This window comes from Ptychodera flava, chromosome 11, assembly GCF_041260155.1.
Source record: "Ptychodera flava strain L36383 chromosome 11, AS_Pfla_20210202, whole genome shotgun sequence".
In the NCBI taxonomy this organism is placed as follows: Eukaryota; Metazoa; Hemichordata; class Enteropneusta; family Ptychoderidae; genus Ptychodera; species Ptychodera flava.
The window spans coordinates 11,681,376-11,693,626 of record NC_091938.1 but is presented as its reverse complement, the minus strand read 5'-3'; the positions used below and the strand labels follow the sequence as shown (position 1 = coordinate 11,693,626).

Genomic DNA, 12,251 nt, shown 5'->3' with positions numbered 1-12,251 from the left:
CTGTCATGGTGTAAAAAAATTGGTGGCCCACCCTTACCTTCCCTGAATTTTCACGGCTCACCCCAAGAACACTCATTTTTTTCGTGCCCCCCCCATTTTCTCTTCCGCCCCCAGCCGTTAATTGTGCTCGGTCCCGAATCTTCAATGTCGAGCTACCCAAACATATACTACATGTCGGGTTAAAGATTTATTTTACTGGTGAAAAATCAGGTTAAAGATAAGTGTCTGTGAATGTGGGTCTCCCCCTTAAGGAGACGAGTCGTTACTTTAATTTTAGTTAGAACTATTTTCTGCTTTGCTTAGGAAATACAGTGTAAGCTTATTTGTAAGAATCTTGAAAATGCTGAAGATTTCAACTAGGAGAAAAAAAAACATTTATTTTCCAAATGCACAACGTCATCCAAAATACAGTGCGTTTCACCATGGTGCCGCAACACAGCGTATGAGACGGACACTTTTCACGTAGAAAACAAACGATAAGCTTGGGTATCACGACACATTTCAAAGCTACCAACTCATTGATTAATTACAGTTATCACATGCACAAGCCAAGTTTGTCGTCTCCGAACAAAAAATACGGGATTTATTCTCTGGTCGTTCTACGTCACGACAACCCGCGTCTATGTCATCAATTTTGGTGCGTCGGACCTTTTTTTTGCCGATCTTCGGTGTGCTCGTAAATATGTAAACAAACAACATGGCGACCGATGTTTCTCCCACGATCAAAAGTCATGTAATGAAATCGATATTTTCACAGACTACGACATTACTAATCCGAACAATGTAAACACAAGAGTGTACCGCCTGTATATTCCGAAGGAATTACGTGAATAATTTGCGGAAACAACGAACTCGAAGCTGGTCGCGTATACCGTGGGTTCCGTACGCATTGCAAACAGGGTCAGGCGCGACGTTTACAGTGTTCACGCCGTCGAGATTCGGTCGAAAAATGTATCTTCGTCTGTGATAAATTTCTAGGACTATGCAATCTTTGAAATAGAGTATAACTTTGCGGAAGGTAGCCTACGTGTAGGCCGAGAGCTGTCATTTGCTCCACAAACGAACGAGCGTGAGCGCTAACGCACACGACGGACGACTGGAAATGATTGACAACTTGTGCACGGCGTACTGATATTTATTCCTAAAGTAGTTCAAAAGTTTTAACGCGGAATCGTCATGGAAAACTTATTTTATTTTGCAAAAAATAACGAATTCTTGGCTTGTGCATGTGATAAGTATATTATTCCCTAATATTTTTCTTCGTTCAGCTCGGAAAATACTCGTGACGTAATGACCGTGTCACCACTCGTCTTCGACTCGTGGTGACACGGTCATTACGTCACTCGTATTTTCCTTCGCTGAACGAAGAAAAATATTAGGGAATAATATCTAATTATACCACTCTCTGCCTCGTGTCCATTGTTCTAACCATGCTTTCTAATTTCCATAACCGAATATTTTATTATTACCACCTGGCTTCTTTTGTTTAAAAAGTGTCCGATTTACAAGTTCTTTTGTTTAAAAGTGTCCGATTTACTAGTAAATCGGACAGTTCTTTTGTTAAAAACTGTCCGATTTACTAGTAAATCGGACACTTTTAAACAAAAGAACTTGTAAAATGGACACTTTTTAAACAAAAGAAATCACGTGGCGACGAGTAAAAAAAAACAAATACGAGACATTAACTAGAAGGAATTTATTTCACCATCAAGTACAGAGTGAAGACACTTTAAAAGAATCACCGGACTGAATTAATTTTGCGTGACTGTACATCTCAAAATCAATTACAGGTCACCGTGAAATAACGGTATTGATTGCAAATATCACTTCTGTGTTAGGGTTATTGTTATCATGATCATTCGAATCTGAAATTTAAGACTTCAAAGTCAGTTGTCAAACACTGAATGTGGAGATTTCAGTCGCCTTTGGTAAAGTTAAATCTAGCTATAGGAAACACACGCGCAGTACCACAGTCATTGTGGATCTAGACATATTGTTTTTTTGTACTTGCAGTTTCTGTTGCGCCTTTCTCTGACGTGGCTGTGTAGCTTGGTCTTCCGATTGTGGCCGTTAGCACTGGCGTGACAGGGGACTTTTCTTTTCCATCTTTGGCTTTGGTAGTTGAAGTGCACCGGATACAGCTTTCATTTGTACTTCATCCGCCATGTCGAACTACGTAGAGCGACTCAGCAATTACATGTATGCTGCTCAAAGTTTTCGACCCAAATGAGCAAAGCGTGACTCTAACGTCGATCTGCAAACACCTTTTCACTTCATTCAACCAACCAACCAACCAACCAACCAACTAACCAACCAACCAACCAATCAATCAAGCAAATTCATACAATTCAAATGAAACCAGGTGCTCAACCACGTCATCGCACTACAATAGCAACACATGTCAACTTTGTTTTATCCAATCATGGGTTGTTTTTTTTTATACTTTCGTTCAACAAGGTGTCAAAACGCGTCAATGTTTTCCTGCCAAAGTTTCAACTTGCACTGCACTAAAATTACAAATAAAAACTTTCGGCGTGCAAACAAGGCTCTAAAACTCGGCAAATTCGTGGTATAACACGGTAAGCGAACTCGTAGTCGGCGGTTTACGGAATTTAACGGTACAGTTTGCCATAAAACTCCTCGGCCCTGCGGGCCTCGGAGTTTTACTGGCAAACTGTACCGTTAAATTCCGTAAACCGCCTCCTACTCGTCCGCTTACCTATAGTAAACCAGCATGGGCAGCCCGTCTGTCTAGACTGAGAGATACACTTGACCTACAATGTACTGGTTTTACGATTACAGCTAAGAGTTGAAGAGCTGAAGGTTTTCTAAACAGAAACGTCTGTGCTCGAAATAAAACTTTAATACGAAACTTTAACTGAAATGACTGAAATAAACTTCGTTTCTTGCGTTGAAAACTGACATATGAGGTTCATGTCAGATCTCGAAGTCGACATCGTGTCGGGCCCTGTGTATTTCATTTCTTACAAGGTTAGAGTTTCAGCTTTTCAACTCTTAGCTGCAATTGTATCTCTGAGTCTAGGCTTCAGAGGCCCAATCAATAAGTCGATGACTTTCAAATGTGTCGTGATACCCAAGTTAATCGTTTGTATTGTACGTGAAATGTGTCCGTCTCATAAGCTGAGTTGCGGTACCTAGGTGAAACGCACTATAAAGAACCTGGTTGCATTTGCCGTAGACGTTAATCATCACGAATTCGTAGTAGACTTCCCATACATACAAAATACAAGCAGTCGCCAAGAGACGATGTTCAAGTGTGTAAAATAGGCACGGAAATATATCGAGTGCACATTGGTATATTAGTTTGGTCATCATAATATCAAATATGATGTTGAGTTACTCCAGTGATCCATGAGTCACGAGCACTGAAATATACGCACAGCTGTTGGCAATGACATTGACCGATCATTTATGATCGTACGCCAGTGTACATGTAGCTGCATACAATGAAGTGTGATGAGTGATTGTGAACAAAAGTGTTTAAAAAGCGGTATATTGTCTGCAGCTTGTGGTCAATATTGCCAGCAATGAAATAATGCAACTTTTTGTGGTGCTGAATTCGTACGAGTACAACGTATGCGGCTGTCCCTTCGTCAAGCCTAAAAGTTATCCTGGCTACAGATACTGACAGGTCCGTTCAGGTTGTTTTCAACAATGTCGACTGGAAACGCATGATGTGGTTATGTGCAATGACTATTGCATGCAATCCTTGGCAAGCATATGACAATATACTTCTACAATAAAATTTTTGACGGAGCGATCAGTGCAGCTAAATCTGCCTCTCGTTGTCTGAGATCTGAATATATGTCTGAAAGAAGACAGTGAAAGTGAAGTTTCGTTACTAATGGAGGCCATAGTATGGAAATAATTTTCACTTCAAATTCCATCAACTACTTCGCATTATTGCATGATCACTGCCTGAATTGCACAGATTGTTCAGGAGCTTGCTAACATATTTCATAGAGTTAGATGAATCACGGAGCAATATGAAATTGCCTTCCTTTTGGTAAAACTATACAGTGGGAGTGAGACTCACTTCTGCTATGCATGGTGAAATACAGGTGTTGAGCTGGTGTGATAGGTAGAGTTAATACAGATATAAAACTAATTTACTAAAGTGTATTTATGATGCCTATTTGTTGATAACGCCTGTTTAATAGCTTACGCATTACTGACCTAACGTCTGACCTTTTTTGAGTTGTGCGTTTCATAAAGGAAAAGAGGCTACAATATTAAAGTAACCAAAACATGCATCACTCTGGTAAATTTAATTGATTTACGTTGCGTCCACGTTTCAATACGGTGTTTTCAATCAGGTGAGAACTCACAACATAGGGCAGCCAGTCATTTAGCGGAGAAGTAACAGACAGATTGAGAACCACCCGGTCAAATCCCCTCTCAAAAAAGTGATTCATTAACAAAGCTAAGTTGTTACAATTTCTCTGACTGCGACCACTCCATAGTGCTATAGAGTTCATATTCGTTAAAACATTATCAACATTATTGCTGAATACATGGGTTTAGTGCCCGACAGCAGGTGACAATTTGCCCGTCGCCAGGAGGGCGATTGTCTCCTGCTGCGAGGGCACATAAACCCATGTATTTTTTTACATGCCTCTTCACAGTTGATGCTATAAATATGACATTTAGGGTAGGGCATTCTCAAGCAATTTTTCCATTATCGACCAGCATTAAATGGATTTGTATAACGAAAGTCAAAATAGCGGTGCGGGCATAGATATTTACATCTAGCGTAAACGTGTACCTTGACGTCGAAAACGTCGAAGAGCTTCACTGGACCGGGTAACCATGGAAACCGGTGAGTACATCGTTCACCGGCCCGCTAACTCCCCGCATGTTCCTATTCAAATTAATGCACAATCTTGCACTCACATCGAGGCATGTAATAAATCGCACAGAACTCTATCGAAGCAATGAATACATCGCTTAAGCTGGGCAAAAGACAGCCTCTGGGGCAATTCTGTCCACCAACAAAGCTATCAACCCAAGGTAAGAAAAAAAAGGTGTTTCAAGCTCATGCCACACATACATCAAATTGACTTAGATTTCTTTCTTGGGGTAACGATGAAGTTTAAGGAAATCTTTGGCGAAGAATCCGCTAAAAAGTGCAGTGTGACTGAAATATTGCATTAATGTCGGTAAAGCATATAAAATACTTCTTATGTTCGTGTGAACTCTTCTAAATATTCAAATATCAAATATGCTGGTGATTTAATATAACAGTTCGATCTTTTTCTCATTTGAAACAAAAAGTCCGCTGATCGCACGCAATAACGTGTCACGTAATTTTCCCAAAGTCATCAGGAATCGTCACATAAATAATGCTTTTATAATGTCGAACAGCTTTAACTTTCTCCATAAATCTGGAGGGAAGCTACTGATAGTATTAAAGAGAAAGGGAATTACGGATGGTATCTACGAATGATTAGTTTGTATGGCCATGTCAGGTTCAGAAAATCACTGCATGACAAAAGAAGAGCCACGTACCTTGTACATACGTGCAAATACAGACAACACACAAAGCTGCATGATTGCATTGCTGGAATTGTTGACCACAAGTCACACCACCTAGTACAAAATAATTTCGACTGTGTATATGTATACAGGCACGGTCACATGACCATACAAACTTACCATTTGGGGATACCATTCAGTCACTCCTTTATCAGTTATCTATGTGACGATTCCTGGCAAGATTGGGGAAATTTAATGTCGCGTGATTGCGTGCGATCAGCAAAGTAAAATCTTTTTCAAATAAGAACAGGTTCGAAGTGTCATACTAAAGTCACTTGCACATTTGCTAATCTGAATTTAAAAAGAACATGATTTGCTTCCCGACATAAATGTTTCAGGCACACTTCACGTTTTAATGGATGCTTCGCCAAAGATTTCTTTAAACTTGGTCGTTACTTTGATGCATATGTGTTGTGATCTTGATACATGGACGTGACGTAAATCAATCAATAATACAAGACTATGGCATGTTTGGTTAAAACATTGTGGTCAACTCCTTGGAAACATACAACTAACAAAAAGGTTAAACGTTAGGTGAGATACGCGCAAGCTTTTAAACAGGTATTGTAAATAAGCAGGAATCATAACACGCGTGAAGTCATAAATGAATACTGTGGAAAGTTTTTCTAATAAAAAAAGGATATGGAGATCGAGAAGAGGGGTACACTTCATTGTAAAGTTCTAATATTAAAATCATTACCACAAATTGCCTATTTATTGTCGACGACCCCAATAATTTCGAACAATTTACACCTTTTTCGTAATATTTCCAAACATTTTATTAATATTATTTATTATCAAAGTTTCTTTTAAGCATTGCAAAGTCTGAAACTGTGGGCACAGCAAACATTGCACGCAATGGTCTCAGTATGTTCTTGGTCCACGATAATACGAAATGTATCCCAACTGCAGACGAAGCGTATTCCAAAAAAAGAGAACTGAGACTAATATGCTGTCTAAGGTCCATTCTGATCAACACAAATGTCGCTTAATATCGTTTAACGACTTGCATTGCACTGACACTAGCATCTCAAGTGGTTTATGCAAAAATGTGCAATGGAAACACTGACTTTCGATTTTCGTACACAGAGCTGGCTGTACCTTCGGCATTAAATTCAACCTCAGTGCCCATGTTATAATAATGAAATGAGAAGTGATTGATTACATCTTGCAATTAGACATAAAGTAGGAACACAATAGGTTTGGAATCGGCAGAAACAATACTTTCGTTGAACCTGCAGACCATGCGGTAAATAGATGAGTAAAGAAGTTTGAGTTGCCTATATGTGGTAGCACTACGCGGTTTAATTCGTGTTCAATCGTTATCACTTTGATTTTTTTAAATTAGAAAGTGATATCTTTGAGACAGATGTATTCAAATGATACAACTTTCCTTTTTTGACACACTCTACACTGTTTGATTTTCCCACGCACGATCACAGGACGGTGAGTTCGAGCCCCGGCATAGCTATGGTGTTGTGCGTTTGAGCAGGTACTTTGACGTCTTTCTTTGCACCAAGTCTTCTCTTGTCCTCACTGCCAAAGTTTTCAAAGTTGAAAATTACGGCAAAGCCGTGCGGAGTACGGTCCATTGAGTAGTTCATGTTTACATCCTTAGCAGTTGACAGTGTGCGTTTGGAAGAATCGAGTAGCAGATCTGTACTTGAATCTGTATCCACGTCTGTCGCTTGTATTGGGATATTTAACGGATATTTCCGTACTTTAACACGCGATATATCTAATGACTTTGGCAAGTTTTCGATATCAGTTCTCAGATCTTTAAGGCATTTCATTTTATTGAATTCCGGAAGTTTTAAATCCTGATTTCCAGTTACGTCAAGCGTTTCTAGATATTTTAACTCCGATACTGTTGTTATGTTTTCCACGTCATTCTTAGCGATATTCAGGAGTCTTAAACCTTCCAACCTTTCAAAAGTTCCTTCTGCAACAAAGAATCAATGGCATTCTTCGAAGTGTCATTTAACTATCCCTTTTCCTCATTGTGCTTATTCTATTTTTATTCAATAACAAAATTTCGAACCTTGTCAGCGCGTTCTATCGCGTCAGAAAGACCTAATTCAGAATTGCTGCGTATAATTGATACCTTAAACTTTTGAAGTCGGTCAAAATCTTCTGGCAGGGACGATAGTTTACAAGACTCTGCTCGTAAATCTTCTAATCGACTAACTTGTACATTTCTACTAAAGACCTTCCTATTGTAAGAGATATCGAATATTTTTAGAGGTTTCAGTCCCTGTATCTCCTTCGGAAAGTGACTGCTAAAATTGTGCGACAACACCAGTTTTGTCAGTGATTGCAATTCACAAAGTTCAGAGGGAATTCTTTCAAATCATTGTAGTCTACAATGAAAGAGCGTAGGTTAGCTAAATTTGTAATCGGAGATGAGATATCTGACAATTTTATTTAAAGAAATATTGATTTCCGTAACGCAGGTGGCATTAAAATTGCAAAGAATTGATGGATATTGACGGAAACTGATACCACTTAAATTTACGTCTCTTATTTCGTACGTATCATGTGAGGCTTGCAGATCTCTACGAGCGGTTACTGAGATTTAATGAGAATGGTTTATTTTCGCCAACTGATGCATGCAGTACTACGAGACTATCTACTAGAGGGCTCAACTTTCATTTCAAAATTTCATTATGTCGTCCGTGTTTTCTGCATCCTCGAAAATGCTTAACTTTACTTTCTGTCAGAAAAAAGGAAAACAAAGTGAAATAATAAGTATAATGCATTGAGATTCGTTAGTTCTTTATGTAGATGTTTTATATTACAAAAACGTGCTTGCCCGCCGAAATAGTTATTGACCTGGCAATTCTTTCTTGTGATTACGTCAAGTTTTTTCCTACAAACATGATCCACGTTGTACCTCTTTCAAGGTCAATAAATATCTACTTAAATGTAAGGCTATATTGGATGTTCAATATTAAATAATGTAAGTTTTCTATAGATTTACACAAAGACAAGGTGAGAGGACCCATTCTGAAAAAAGTATTCATAAAATTGTTTCACCGCGCTGCATTTCAAGATAAATTGGCAAAAATGTATTTCATTTGATGCGAGACGGAATCCATGCAAAAATGCTTATACATCAATTATCATTTTTAATGCTTTTAGGAAACATACTGTTAAACGAGGAGTCAGTTGCGATGCACTATCTATACTTATCTCTGTCCTACACATAAAAAGCTCATTTCGGTCTTCTCTCTGAATATTATTTTACAGCAGCATGCGCATCAACCTTGCAAGCACAAAGCGCGGCGTACACATGCAACAGATACATGAATTTTACAACGGATTAACATTCGGTTGCTAAAATGTGAATAGACATTGCTCTTACAAAGATTTGTGTACACTGACAAGTTGAATGATTCTATGAAATTTGATAAGGTATAAGAATGAAAAAAAAGAACACATAAACAACGGTTAAAATAAAGTGATGAAGTCATAAAAAATCTGTAACAAAATTTCCGATAGCGTTCTTCAGATGTTATCACATATTGTAATATGAAAGCGTAACAATCGTTAAAGGGCTGAATTGTTACCATTGGTCAAAATTATTTTCTGTGATGTTCGAGAAGCTATATATTGCTCAGAATCTTTCAAATGCTGAATGAGTAATCGACAAAACATCTTGGCAGCAAATATCGCGAACAGATTCGAAACACTGTCATCACATAAGGAAAATAACAGAATTTGTTTCTGTAAGGGTGTAGTACAATTACAATTTGTTGCCGTGTGAAAATGTACTCACCGCCAAAACTTGATCTACCCAAATGTGACGTGGATGCTTAATGTTGCGGTCTCAGTCTCCTCGACAATCAACAAGTGTGATATGAGATGTGTCATTTTCGGAGTTTGATGTAGTTTGGATTATCGAATCTAGTCGGGCGTCCTTTTTATTAAACGGTGTTTGTCATTGTTTGTTCAAGTTATCGAGAAAAAAGGCGAGGGATTTGTTTTAAAAAGCATAAATCAGTCAATATATTTGCACACAGGATCTGATGGGCGTATGAATACGTTCATTGTTAACTTTGGGCGGATTTCAAATACATATACATTGCGATACAAGATAAGATCAATGGAATTCAGACACGGTTAAGACCCTCTCATTCCAATGACTTTACATAACATCTTATTATCAAGGGTGGATGCATTTCAGAATTATACTGCGTTTTTCTTTGATAAAACAATCCAAAACTAAATGGTCCTGAAATAAGATGCAAAATGTTACATTGTAATTTTTTGTTGATAGAATATTTGTTGTGTGATATTGAGTGGCAAGGAGAAAGACTTCAAGGACAAAGATGAGAAATCAGAACGTTGGGATGGAGGTATAAGCTTAAAGCTCAGTGAATAGAAATAAAAATCGTAAGAAAAAAAAAAACGCTGAGTATACAGTTGCAAATATCTATTCCCATTGGGTTTACAAGCAGCAACAATTTTCTGTTAAATTATGTAATCAGTTGACGCATTGTGAGTGTTCTTTGTTTCTTTAATATTATGCCTTTCAATAATCTAACAATAGCAAGAGAGAACTGTTTTGAGGTTATACGATGACTTGGTAAATTAAGCCTTAAAGCTCACTGTTGAAGCCATTTTCATCTCAAAATTTTTCGACAAGTAGAGTGAACGATGACGTGGCCATCTGGTGTCCTATACCAATGTTATTCATTATTGGCAAAAGTCACAAGGAAGCTCACTTTTGGAAAATAAGAGCTATTTTGTTATGTGCAGAAGCTTTCCACAACGAACCACATTTCATATTTTCTGGTTGGCATCTATTCACCAAAAGCCACTAATCAGAATTGGGCGATGTATATCAGATAACAAAAATTATTGGTAATCGTAGGGGAAATCCCTTTCAAGTTGACACGTAAACTTGGAATCTCTGGAATGCAATAGAAATAAGTATGTATTTTTTTATTTGGACTCAAAGTTTACAGAAAACATAGAAAAGTTTGCCTTAGTATTAAATATTGCTGAAAGACAGTTGATGGAAATATTGTGTAAACAGATTAGTGAACACATATCTTTATATCTGCCAAAGAAAACAATCGAATTTTATCCGTGAAACGCCGCGTCGAACGCTCTTCCTGTAACCCTGACTGCTTTAGACACCCAGTCTAGTAGTCCGGGGTCACTTGTCATGATTTTGGCTTCCGTGTGCATTTCGTGAAGACTCTTGTCAACATATATCATTTTGTTCCTTAATATCTGGAGAGTCCAAAAACATTGTTGGCATTTTTTCTTTCCACTTTGTCAAGGTCAAATTCAAGGTCATTCGTTACTCCACAAATTCCATTGATTAAGCATTGTAGTGCGTACAAAATGGCTATACTCATTGACCAAATTACTTTATAATACCTTCAGTGGTGGAAGGGAACTTCACAGCTCATAATAGATTTAAAAAACCTTATTGTTTTTGTTTTTTTACCATTTTATATGAATTTATATGCAATTACAAGGATTTGCTTGTATTGCAGTTGTACATCTTTTTCCATGCACTGTGTTAAATAATGACACAGATCGGTTTTTGACATGCACTGTGCTTGACAACTACATCATAAATTTCCCTGCATCTCGGCGTAAGCCATCCGCAGTATTACCAACTCTGGTAGGTTGTAAATTCCAGACCTCTGTGCAAAATTTCACTAGTGTAGACAGGATTGCTGTGCAGCTAGCAGTGTGTACTAGCTCTGCTTGTAGTGAGAGTAAGTCATCCCTTTTCCTCGCATTTCTCTCCAAGTCATATAAAACGATTTGTATTTTTTCCTAACAATAGAAGGGATTAGAGAATTGTTGCCAATCATAGGCTACATGCAGAAGTAATTTATCAAAACTAAGCCTCTGCGCTGAGAAATATAGGCTATTACCTGTGGCTTTTGAAAATCAACTCCAGTACGCACATATTGTACTAACCAAGACACCCATTGTTAAAATATTGATACTGAGTACGAAAAATGATTCATTAACAATGGGTTGAACCTTTATTGTGAGACACTGGAAGTCCGTAGATTATTTAAGGTTAAAAACGACGAGATTAGTCATATACGGTGTTAGTAGTTTCTCAGAAACCGTTATCCAAAGGCTATTTACTCGATATTTTATTGTCACCGAATCTTGACATTTAGTGGTTGCATTTCACATATACATATTTCACATAACTGACATTGCATGCAAATAACTTCGTCAAAACTTTCAGTAAAAAAGCATTTCATTCCTCCGAAAAGAGGACGTTATGCCTGATATGTCAGGAAGCAAGTGGTGAGCTTGTGTCACATATCCCACTGAATATGACACAGTGCTGGAGTTTGTTCACCAGAGAGGTGAAGTTTGTGATGATGTCTTTCCAAGAATATGTTCAAGACTCAAGGATGATGATTCCTCTTCCCTTCGAGATTATGATGCTAGCTGGCATATAGGGAATACTATGCAAATACTTGCCACAAAGGTCTACTCCAATGAGCAAAATTGCGCTATGAAAAAGCGTTAGAGCAAGGTGATAGCTCTGTATTAATAGGTTTAGCTCGTGGACGACCCTGTACATCAACTTTACTCTCATCTACCATGTAAAGTGCTGGTTCATCTGAACCTAAAGTTGCTTTCACTAGATCATCAGCTAGTACATACGACAAAAGCATGTGTTTTTTTCTGTCAACACAAAAGTT

General features: G+C 38.0%; 1 protein-coding gene across 1 annotated transcript in view; it reads right to left on the bottom strand.

Moving 5' to 3' along the window:
• LOC139143509 (caspase-3-like) overlaps positions 1-9,418 on the bottom strand; it is a 103,261-nt gene extending 93,843 nt beyond the window's left edge. Inside the window, exon 1 of the mRNA XM_070713896.1 lies at positions 9,335-9,418. The gene's annotated coding sequence lies outside the window, so the exon portion shown is untranslated. The remainder of the gene's footprint in view (positions 1-9,334) is intronic.
• Between the last annotated feature and the right edge of the window lie 2,833 nt (positions 9,419-12,251).